Below are 12,627 nucleotides of genomic sequence, written 5' to 3' on the forward strand. Positions count from 1 at the left end.
GGGAGGCAGGTTGCCACCTAACCAAGGTGGGAGAGGGAAGCTTTGGGGTTGTGTAGCTGGGGGGCGAGGGGGGGAGGCCGAAAGGAAGTGAGAGGTGGAGTTGGAGAGGAGACCAGAGGGAGAAGCCATGGATCTAGAAGTGGAGAATCTTGGTGATGGAGGAGAGGCAAAGCTAATGACTCCAGCTTCTTCATCTATCTAGTAATCTAGATTTTTCATCGTCAATCAATCGCCTCAGCCCTCTAGTCACCTAGTGTTTAATGTGTGGTGTATAATGTTTTGATCTTGCTTTCTTTTCTTCCTCTACATCTACGTTTTGTCTATGCTACCAAAGGATGTTCGGGCTAAGTTCCCCCTCTAGAATGTCACCGTTCATGCACTGCACAGCAAGGTTTCTTCAAAAACTAAAGTCCTTGGCAAGGTGACTTGCCCGCGCATCTCAAGGAGAATTTTAATCCAAGTAAGGGTGCTCGAGGCCCTATGATTCTTACAGCTTAGACACAGGTTTTAGCCTTTAGGAGTCATTATTACTTAGTCTTATCTTTATTTTGGTAAATAAAGATTAAGTATTAATGAGCATTAAGTATTTCTTTTTAATACTTTCTTATTTCTTTTATGAAGGAGTACTAACATGTCAGGTTTTGTGCAATCGACATTATTCAGTATGTGAGGATTTACTAAAAAGGATTCATGTCCAAAATCGAAAAAAATGAGAAAGGCAAATAAACACATATGAACTCTAATTGAAAACGAAATAATCGAGCTAGAAAATTTAGACAAGGCAGAGATAGATGAGAGCCTTGGACCTAATGAGGCTTTATGCTTTTATATTTCTATAGTCTTAGCATGTATTAAGCAATCAAGTCATGCAATGTATAGTATGTAAGCAATCTAGCCTCAAGAGCACTCCAGTCTCTTGACACGGTCTGCAATTCCCCTGGCAGAATGCTTACAGAATCAAGTCGTGCAATGTATAGTATGTAAGCAATCTAGTCTCGAGAGCACTCTGGTCTCTTGACACGGTCTACAATTCCCCTGGCACAATGCTTATAGAATCAAGTCATGGAATGTATAGTATGCAAGCAATCTAGCCTCGAGAGCACTCCGGTCTCTTGACACGGTCTGCAATTCCCCTAGCAGAATGCTTACAGAATCAAGTCGTGCAATGTATAGTATGTAAGCAATCTAGCCTCGGGAGCATTCCAGTCTCTTGACATGGTCTGCAATTCCCCTGGCAGAATGCTTACAAAATCAAGTCATGCAATGTATAGTATGTAAGCAATCTAGCCTCGGGAGCACTCTGGTCTCTTAACATAGTCTGGAATTCCCCTGGCAGAATGCTTACAGAATCAAGTCATGCAATGTATAGTATGTAAGCAATCTAGCCTCGGGAGCACTCCAGTCTCTTGACACGATCTGCAATTCCCTCGGCAGAATGCTTAGAGAATCAAGTTGTGCAATGTATAGTATGTAAGCAATCTAGCCTCGGGAGCACTTCCGTCTCTTGAAACAGTCTGCAATTCCCCCAGCAAAATGCTTAGAGAATCAAGTCAATAATTGGAAATACATCTACATGCTCACAAGAATCAAACCGTTTAGTTGTGTGTGAGAGAGAGAGGGAGGGAGGGGGAGAGAGAGAGAAAGAGAGAGAGGAGAATCTTACAAAAGCAACTAATTTTGTTTTACAAGATGAAGAGTCATAAAAAACGCGTGTTATATGAATATAGATTCAAGGAAGGAATGCAAAAAATATTCTCGAAGTGTCTTTACATGAGCTTGTTATCAAAAATGCAGGAATTTTTTTGTGCAAAACTTGACATTAACATGAAACAAAACCATTCAAAACATCAAAATTAATTGCACCACTATTAATTGGAAAATGTCAAAATCCACAATTATTCCACCCCACATTGTTTACAATCTTCAATATTGCAAGAGGGATAAAAGTGCCCACTATGCATGTGCTTCTCTGCATGCTTTCCTACCTTTTCACCATTTAAGGTAAAGTGAAAGGACTCAGACATGCCATCCTCCATGACCAATAGGTGTTCCCACATGTCCCTAAGAGTCCATTGTGACATGACAGTCACATTCTTGACATCTCCTAAATGAGAACCAATACATAAACTTACCCCTATATTATCATCGTCGTGAGAGTCAAGGGGGATGCAAATTGCCACCTATTTTCTTCCAGCGCCTATATTGGAAAGCAAAATATAACATTTGGCAGGAGATGTGGTACTTGACAACCACATTGTCCTTACATACATGGCATTGAAACAGATCACCCTTTTGTTCACCTGACCTGCTTCCCCAATTCACCCCAAGCAATTCCTCAAGGGCATTCTCATGTAGGCACTTGCATGACCACATGGTTTTTGTTCTATGCATCTGGATATTCTCAAAACAAGAAGCAAAAATATGCAGAGGCATAAACCAAGACAACCTTACCCATTTAGAGCCAAATGTAAACTTCATGGCCATGCCCACATCCTTTGCAATCTTTTCCGTGTATGATTGCACTGTTCTTGTGTCCACCATGCTACAATCCATGTCTTCAAGTTGTGGTGTTGCAATGCATTGAAGATTGCCATAGCCTGATGCTGTCCTTGGAGTAATGTACTTGGCATTATACCAATAGATATTTCTCTGTTTCAAAGCAAAGGACTTCTCTCCAGCATGCATTTGCCTTCCTAAATACTCATGAATGATAGTAAACTTACCTAAGAACCACTCGACTGGTTCCCACTCCTCAAAGTCTAAAGGAAATACATCTGCTATGCACAAGTGCTATTTCAAAATACAATTTCAAACTGACTCATTACACTGGTGCTATTTCAAAATATAACTTCAAACTGGCTCATTACACTTTGAAATCTTACACAAAATGCAAACTTACAATGCGATGGTATTGTCGATTGATTGCTTGACAGAGGAAGGCGCATGTCCTTCCCCATGTAGAGATGTTGCACCTTTGAAAGCCATCCTTTCTTCCCAAGCTTGAACTTCATGATGCAGCCCTTCCATTCATGCAAAAGATCACCTCTTTTGCTCTTGGGAAGCTTATGTGGACCCTTGGCAGATCCTCTCATGACTATCCAATCATTCAAGCTATAGGTGCAAGGCACCCATTCACCCAATGCATTTTTGCTCCTGTGGCACACAGCGAACATGTATGGTCTCCTCATCATGGTTGTACAGAGGTCACAACAGCAATAGTGGACTAGAAAGTGTAACTTGGAGGGAGAGAGCAACTCCGATAGAGGGAGAGAGAGGGAGAAGGTATAGAGGGTGCAACTGAAGGTTGAGAGAAGCTCGAAGAGGTGCTGTAGCTAGGAATGGAGGGAGAAAGTGCAGAGGGGGGATGAGCAGCTACTCCAGGAGGTGTTGTAGCTAGGAATGGAGGGAGAAAGAGCAAAGGGGGATGAGCTGCCACTATAGGAGGTACTGTAGCTAGGAATGGAGGGAGAAAGAGAAGAGGGGGATGAGCAGTTGTTGCTGTAGGAGGTGTTATAGCTAGGAATGGAGAGGGAATGAGCAGCTGCTACAGGAGGTGCTAGAGAGGGAGAATATGGCAGTGAACCAGAGTAGGAGGGGGAAGAGAAGCTACCAAATGAGTTCCCACGTTTGAAAAATGGAGGGAGAATGGAGCTAGACCAAAGAAGAGGAGGGGGCAGGCCTGTAACAAGCTGGGAGGGGGGGAAAATTCACCCAGAAGGGACCACCACCTATTGAATGACTTGTAGGGTTGTTTGGGGGAGGTGCATATGGGAGGAGGGTCAACATAGGTTGAGGGGGGGGGGATGGTTTGAGTGGTCCCCGGTGTAAGAGGAGTAGCCAATAGGGGTTGTTTGCAGGTCTACCCACCCTCCACCTCAACATGGCATTGCCCCACAAAAAGGAGCACTCCCATTGGTACACCTCAAATACCTCACTAATCCCTTGAAATTAGGAAACACTAATTGGGGGCCCTTTGGAGACCCATATTCTCCCCTAATGAAAGGTTCTCTTCAATAAGGACTTCTCCTTGATTTGCCAAAAAACAATATGGAAAGACATGTTTATTTTTTTAATGTTTGGGACCCTGGTGGAAGTAATTGGATGCATATTGAGGTAATTGCAAATAGATTTAGATTGACTAGAGAATAAAATTTGTTTGATGCAAGAACTCATGAGTATATTTAACGATGGCTAGGCTACCAGTGTTATCTTAAGAGTTCAAGTAAGCCTTTGTAAAGATGCACTATGAAATATTTTAAAAGGTAGGTTTCAACCTATATTGCTTACATGGTGTGCATGCAATGAATAGCCAATGCGCCTTTCGATAGAAAAGGAATATGGAAGCATTAATTAGAAAGGGTTTGGAAGGCCACTCCTTCATTTAAATTCAATGTTGTTCTGTGGAAACTATTAATAGGGAAATTACCGGTCAAAGGCAAGATGGCAAAGTGGAACTCAAGAGTTTCCCTGCTATGTATTTTTTGCAAGACTAGGAAAGAAACCCGCTTCCATGTGTTGTGTGGGAATGTCCAACAGTTCGGTGTTTATGGAAGAAAATGTGTAAGTGGCTAATATATGCTTTTATCTTCTTTGTCCTAACTTGGAAACAAGCTTTACTAGGTGATAAAGACAATCTTAATGAGGAATTATTTTAAGTTTGGCAACTTGTTAGAGCCACGATCATTCAGCAAGTTTGGAAATGTCACAATAATTTGGTTTTTAGGATGTTTTCTAGAGCTGAACACCTATTGCAAGAAATCGTAGATGACTTGAGAGTTTTTTTTAGAGTCCATGGAAAGTGGAATATCTATCTCTGCCAAGCTCATGTGTATATTGCACCGATGGATATCCATGGGTCTTCTATGTAACTACCTACCCTCTAAGGAGGCTGAATTTTCCTTTTTGAATGCAATACAATTTTGTTTCCCAAAAGAAAAAAAGGATCTAAGGCTACAATTCTGGCACATGACTTAACTAAGCTCAATTAACATTCAACAATCCAAATTTAGTCTCTTATGTAAGATCTAAGTCAACAATTGTAACACAATTAAAAAATCTCTTATTCCACACTAGGGGTTGGTTGATTGCATGGAAATAGATAAGTTTGCGCTTCTTGGCTTCTCGTGGAATAACAAAAGGAAGGGGGAGGAGGTTTAATAGACCATTTTTAATCCTTGGGTGAGGGTGAGAGCTCTAATGTGTAGAAGATTTGTTCTTAGCACGAGTCTTTTTTATCATCTATTGGTGATTTGGCATTTTTCCATGCAATTCGAGTCAGGGAGATCCTTGGATATCCTTTTTAAACTTAATAAACGATTTTGTAGTCTCATTTACTATCATGAGTTGATTTAATAAACATAGATTGAGTGTGATTCTGGGTTCAGTTCTCTATCTGAAATGGGAGTGACAATTTGGGAGGTTATGGAAACTTCCATTAACTGGGATTATCAACAGCATATTCAACAAGCAATCAAATCTTGAAGGAAAGATGTTGAGGATGAGAGTCCACTTTAGTGGCCCTTAAGATGGCCCTGATTGATCCAATTATAGTAACACTATTTGTTAAATTTGAAGATTCCCTTCAAGCTATGAAATTGCAGATGGGTAGAACTTAAAGTAGGCAGATGTGGCTTTCAATGGAATCCCTTAATGGTACCCTTTTAAACTATATGGATAAACACTCTATAGAGTTGATTGATAGGGTGCGGACGAAGAAGACAATATAGTGACTTAGTCTTGGCATATGGCCAAAGTGAATTGGGGGCATTGTGGGATCATCGAATGAAAGATATATAAATTGTTGATGTTTGAGGGCCTAACTACCAAGTGGATTATTGGAACTTGTTAAAACACGACCTGGTGAAGATGGTAAATGCCTCAATCCAAAGGGTCTTTCAAAAGACATTATTGTGGGATTGATGAAGATCTTTCTAAAGTGTTATAAGAGACTAAGAGTCAACGATTGGAGGCTGATCACAATGCTCAATACCTCATATAAAGTGATAGCTAAATATTTGGTGCTAGAATAAGAGTGTGCATTGATCATGAATAAAATGGTTTTATCCTATTAAAGAATGTTTTTGAAACATATTGAATGTGTCTACAACACTTAACTATGCTTACACTACTGCAATCAAAGGTGCATTTATTATGGTTTTGACTTGGATAAGCCTATGACAGAATGTCTTGGGATTTCATACTTGTTGTTCTGTATTAGTTGGGCTTTGTGCGTTGCTTTGTCAATATGGCAAACACTCTATTTTGTAACACCTCAATGATCCTTTGCCTAAATGGGGGGATAGTCGGTCGCTTTGATTTACGCATGTTTGTTAGATAGATTGCCCCTTAGTAGCTATGTTGTTATTGTATGCACACTACCACTTATTGGGATTATAAAGAGAGGAGTGCTAGAGGGCTTTATTGTGCAAACAAAAGTTATTAATTTAAAATATCCCAAGGGATGACCAAGCAATTAAATTGAAAATATTTCTAAGGGAGGTATTCCCTACCATGTAGATTTAATGGCCACAAAACTAAAGATCATGAAGCGCCCACCCAAGAGCCTCAATCATGGGACAATAAGACATAATTTTAAATGAAAGAGGAAAGACTAATTGATATCCCAAAGATGAAATTTTATTAGAAAAAGTTAGAGAATTATTAATTGAAAAGTTCGAAAGATATGCATTGAAAAGCTCAAAAAATATCCACCAAAAGGTTAGAGAAGAGTTAGAAAACTGCCAAATGAAAAAAACTTAGAAAAAATATATTAAATGAGACACACATAGAAGAGTTCAAAATGTGGGTGTGTGTGTGTGTGTGTGTCCGCACGCACGTGCGTGTGCGTGCATGTGATATATATGCAAAAATAACTTGAAATAACCAAGAGGGAGAAATAGCTAAGACAAGGAAGATATATATATATATATATATATATTGAGAGAGAGAGAGAGAGAGAGAACCAATACCAAGGATTATTTAAGAGTTCCAAAAAGAATAAACATCCAAGCTTTAAAAAATAAGTAGTGTGTGTGTGTATATATATATATACACATAGAGAGAAAAAGTAACTAAATCTATCTATATATGTGTATAAATATATATATATATAAGAAAACTTTAAATTACATCCCACAAGATGACCAATAGACTTATAATAACCACTTTTCACATTTTTTCAATTAATAATAAACTCTGTTAAAAAGGGAATACTAAAACCTAGAATGAGACCAAATACAAAAAATAAGAAAAACTTAAGGCCTTACAACTTTGAGGTAATCCAAAAAGTAAGACTAAAAAAATGCGTGATAAGTGGAAATAATACACATGTAAATACGGAATGTGAGACTGCACATACAATTAGAGAATAATCTTATAGCGGACTAGAGTGAAAAAAAATTTAGGTAAGTCACACTAAAAAACAAAAAATTATCAGTAAGTATACTTTTATAAACATATAGTTAGCAAGGTAACCAAAATAATCAGAAGACTATGATAAAGGAACTAAGAAAAATGAGTACACAAGACCGGAAGTAAGAGTGAAGAGAAGCTGGGGACCCGGACTCACAAGCTAGCGCTGCCAACCAATAGACAACAAGACAACAATGAGCAGTAGTTGCGGTCCATCTTAAAACCAACAAAGTGCAACCCACAGCTAGCACTAGTCTTTAACGCAGAATCGAGAAGGGAGTCAGGCTACGTAAATGACCAACCAAGAGGACACACATCAAAGGTGTTCGCCCAGCCGAGAAATGAAAGAATGGATCTATGTTCGACCAAATTCCTGGCAGTCAGCTCTACGAGGCCCGCCTTATTAGTTCATAAACAAGGATCACAAAGTCCAACCCAAATGAAGAACTCGTGTAGAACCAAAACCGCTCAATCGTGTATAATCCTAACGCTACGTAAAGCTTGACAGTAGAAACTATGTTAACAGTAAACAAAAAGTGAGAGTCTCCGTCTCTTTTATAAGGTTACGGTAGAACCACTCAATTCCCGTAGGAGGTAAGAGTTGCCAGAATAATCAAGGAGAGGCAGCCGAACGGACATTACGTCGTCAAACAGCAAAGGAGCAAGCCTTGTAAATCACATAACAACAAGGGGATGCAGATCGCAAGGGAATTGAGGAGGAAAGGGCCATGGAGAGGAAGAATACGGCAGCGAGCTTATGGGCTTGTGTAAGGGACGACCAGCCAACTTGGTCTTCACGTAGCTGCGAAGGGTAGTAGAGTAAGGTAGGGAGTCATGAGGCAAGGCAAGGCACGTACAGGGAAATCGAATAGAGGCAAGGAAGCAGGAAGTACGGAGAATGCATGGCACAAGACTCTAAGGCGAGGAGAAGATGATAAGTAGAAGGTTGAAGGGGAGCCGAGCCAAGGATGAGCTGGGATGATAAGCAAGATGTGGTGCGCCTTAACTTCCACCGCCATCCATCTCATACTCACGTGCACCTCTTCAAATTTAACCATCTAGAATGCAAATAATTATTTAAAACCTTAATGTTCTTTCATTCTCATATAATTATTACCGCATGTTAGAATATAATTATTATATTGAAGGATGCCACTAAAATAACATTATAAGATCCATGGACCAAAATTAGTAGAAGAATGGAAGAAGTGTAACGAGCGAAATTTAATGGAGAGAAAGAATGGAGAGAAAGATTGGGGGGAAGGGGGGGGGGGGGTTTAATCAACAATCAAAAGTTAGGACGGGGGAGAAATCTAAAAGAGAGAATGGGGGAATACTTTATAAGTGTATGTCGGTCATAGTCCAAGAAATTGTGTGTGTGTGTGTGCGTGCGTGTGTGCGTGTATGCATGTGTGTGTGTGTATGTGCGTGCGTGTGTGTGTGTGTGTGTGTGTGTGTGTGTGTGTGTGTGTGTGTGTGTGTGTGTGTACCATTTTAATATGCCACAGAGAGAGAGAGAGAGAGAGAGAGAGAGAGAGAGAAAGAGAGAGAGTAGCAGGATTGGTTTACTTAAAGTGCTCTAAATATAAGTGGGGTGTGTGTGTGTGTGTGTGTGTGTGAAATTAAAATGATATTGGGAAATAAAAAGGAAAGGAAAGGGGGAGAAACTATTATTTTTGATGGGGGGATAATAATTTTAGGGGGGTGTGTGAAGAGATGATCAAGTGAAAATGTGTGTGTGTGTGTGTGACATCCCAATGAATAATTCTACAAGGAAAACAAAAGGATTAGAAAGATGTTTATTAGAATAAATAAATAAAGAACAAGTTAACGAAGGGAGACAAGAAGCCAAAAAAAGGCCTTAATGACTCAAGTGTACTATGTGCAACCGTCTAGAGTTGCAGGGGAAACAACCTGTGTGTGGAAGATTTGACAACACCCCTTTGCATAGTGAAAAGACAAAAGAGCAAAGCAAGACAATGGAATAAGACTAATTGTATTAACGGAAAAGTTTGTACAAGTTGGTGAATCCCTGTTTATGAAGAAAACCAGCAATGACTTTGTGGAAACTGTATAGAAGTTGAGCTTGGATAAGTCCTGGCAAGCATCACTTTTATTGAAGAGGGGAGTCTGCTTACCTACCACCATCCAACAAGAAAAATGATAAGAACCATGTTGAGAGAGAGAGACTAGTTTGAGGTGGGGTAAAGTCAGGTGGGGTAAGTTAGGGAGCGAAAAGATAGAGAAAATAATAAGAAAAGGTAGAAAAGGGAAAAAGGGGGTTCCGAATAGGACCAATTTGGAAACGAAATTAGGCTAAAATAGGGAGGAATTAAAGGGAGAATTTTGAAAAGCTTAGAAATTAGGAAGAGAATAAAGAAAAAATAGGGAATTTTTTAATTTTAAAAGGGGATAATAGGAAAAATTAGGGGGAATGGGAAAATGGGAGAGGGAAATTAGGTAAGATAAAATTAGAAAAAAAGGTATTAAGTAAGAGAGGGGGTCACAGGAAATAAGGAGAAAATGGAATATAGTGTGTTTTAGGGAAACATTATGGGGAAAAACCAAGGGCAATAAGGGGGAATTAAGGAAAAAAGGGGGAATTTAAGGGAAATTTTAAGGGGAAATTTAAGGGGAACTAAAGGGGATTTTAAAGGGAAAATAGGGGGAGAAAATTGAGAGAAAGAGAAAAAATTAGAAGAATTTGGAAAAGTAGGGGGAGTGAGAGAGAGAGAGAGAGAGAGAGAGAGAGAGAGAGAGAGAGAGAGAGAATAGGAAAATGATTGTGAACAGGGACTTTTTAGGAGAAAGAGAAGGGGGGAGAGAAGGGTAGAGAGAGAGTGAGGGAACAATTCTAGGGAGAGGTAGTTTAGAAGGGTTTTCGAAGGATTATAAAGGGAAGAAAAAGTAACTAGTATGGTCAAAAGGGGAAAAGGGGTAGTTAAAAGTGTGTGTGTGTGTGTGTGTGTGTGTGTGTGTGTGTGTGGAGAGAGAGAGAGAGAGAGAGTATAATGATCTTTTGAAATCACAACTTGGTGAACCAAGTTGGCAAGTATCATTAGGTAGGAGAGACACCTTAAGTGGAAGCCATGGTACAAGGCAATATACCTAAGTAAAATTTGAAAGCTTCTTTCAAACTTTCAACCTAGACCTAGATGACTTGGTTGCATTGTTAGGTATGTTCTGCTTGGGTTATCCACAGTGCTTAGACATGTTTAGTTGAAGATGATCTCATTTATTGTGTTCTATAAAGCATTTGAACGTCCCTTCTAGGAGAAGGAAATGAGTTCTAAACAACTCACTTTGAATGTTATAGGTGCACACACAATTGGTTTCGCAAAATGCAAGGAATTTGTATATAGATTCAACAATCCACTTATTGTTGATGCTACTATTGATCTTGCATATGCCCAACAACTCCAAGACAATGCTCTGCAAGTAGGGGACACAATCCTCTACTGTTTGATCCTACTTCCCCTTTTGGGTTTGACTATTCCAAATTCAAAGATCTTGAGGCTCATAGAGGTCTGCTCCTCAGTGATCAAGCTCTCTTCTTTGATAATTCAACAAGCGCTTTGGTAAACTCATTTGCTTCATCTCAAAGCTTGTTCTTTTAATTCTTTGTCAATTTAATGATCAAAATGAGCTCAATTGTTGTGTTATCGGAAACCAATGGACAAATAAGGAGAGATTGTACTATAGTCAGTTGAAACCTTGAGATATGATGAGGAAAAGATATACATTACGAATAAATAATCTGAAAATACTACCGACTACTTCAATAATACATTTTGCATTCTTCTCATTGTGCTCCTGCACAATAAGATTTTGCATCAAAGACATTGATGTAGGAGAAGTCTAAGAGGCATGTGCATGCACTTTTGACGAACAATGTGTGCTTCACCTTGGGTCTGATTTGAGCCCAAGTTCATGTCATCAACATTCTTCTCATGATGGACAAATATATTTTGTGTGCACTTCACTTGGTCTTAATTCACTTGTGTTGTGATTTACCTGTGTTAGCGTATACCATCCCAAAGTATATGGTAATTGTCACAAATTTAACAAAATTTATTTTAATTAAGCTTGGTTTCCGCATCTTGGCTCTTAGAGACGGGAAAGGCTACTATGCATACCTCCAATTGGAGTATGTTATGGCAATCTTAGATGTTTTGATCTCATAGTGATACAAATTGTTATTTGTATATGAAGTCAAAAGCCAAATGAGGTCAAATGGACAAAAAGAAGAGAAGAAAAGTGGAGTTCAAGAAATAAAGCATGAGGAAAAATGTGGGAAGGTCCGATTATTCTCGAATTACATGTTTCTCTCGTCACTCCATACTCTCATTTGATTGCAATAGTTTTCTTTTATATCTTTATCAACCATTTGGCATCTTATTTATGTACTTGGGGATTCTTTGTGATAGGATGAAATCTGAAAATTTTAAATGGTAATTTTTCACATAAACACACTCTTGTGAAATTTATCCACAAAATCAACACAGCTTTAAATTTTTTGCATTCATGTTTAATGGTCATGTTGCACCACCGTCCTTGGGAAATACGTGTGTGCATTCACACCTCTGTAACACTCATCTGATGAGGCTTTGGAGATCATCCTTGATGTATGTGTTGCATTGCTTCAATCTACCCTTTAAAATGTTATCCTCCTATGGCAACTTTGATGGTGGTAAACATGTTATTCTTACTGTTCACAGAGACGGCCAAAGCGAGTAGATAAACAAGCACTCTCACATGCAGAGTGGCACAAGGCTACATTGTAGAACAATAAGCATCGTGGTACATTTGACAAACGAGCCAAGTACCGCACCTAAAGGTACTACTATAACAACTAGCCTTCTAAAGAGGGAACTAGTTTCATGCAAGCATAAGCATACAACCAGGTCAAGTTGAAGTCCCACGCTCGTTCTTGCATTGTTCAGAGAAAGCCAATACAAGGCCAAGCCCCAAGGCACATTGCACACTCATTCTGTACCTTATAAAGAGCCCTCCGCTAACATCTTCCAAATCACTGTTGGGGGGCAGGGCATGGGCATCAACAACTAAGCCATCATCGACAATTACAACATTTTGCACCGTCTACACAAAAGCAAGGGTAAACATCGCCGTCTTGGCTCCTAGCGCGCCAGATCAAGCAAGGTCCCTAGAATCTAAAGCCAAAGAAGCACAAAAGGAGGCGGATCTATAGCCTACATG

The sequence above is a fragment of the Dipteris shenzhenensis genome, chromosome 14, assembly GCF_047967505.1.
Source record: "Dipteris shenzhenensis isolate YYH24624 ecotype China chromosome 14, Dip_SZ_1.0, whole genome shotgun sequence".
Lineage (NCBI taxonomy): Eukaryota > Viridiplantae > Streptophyta > Polypodiopsida > Gleicheniales > Dipteridaceae > Dipteris > Dipteris shenzhenensis.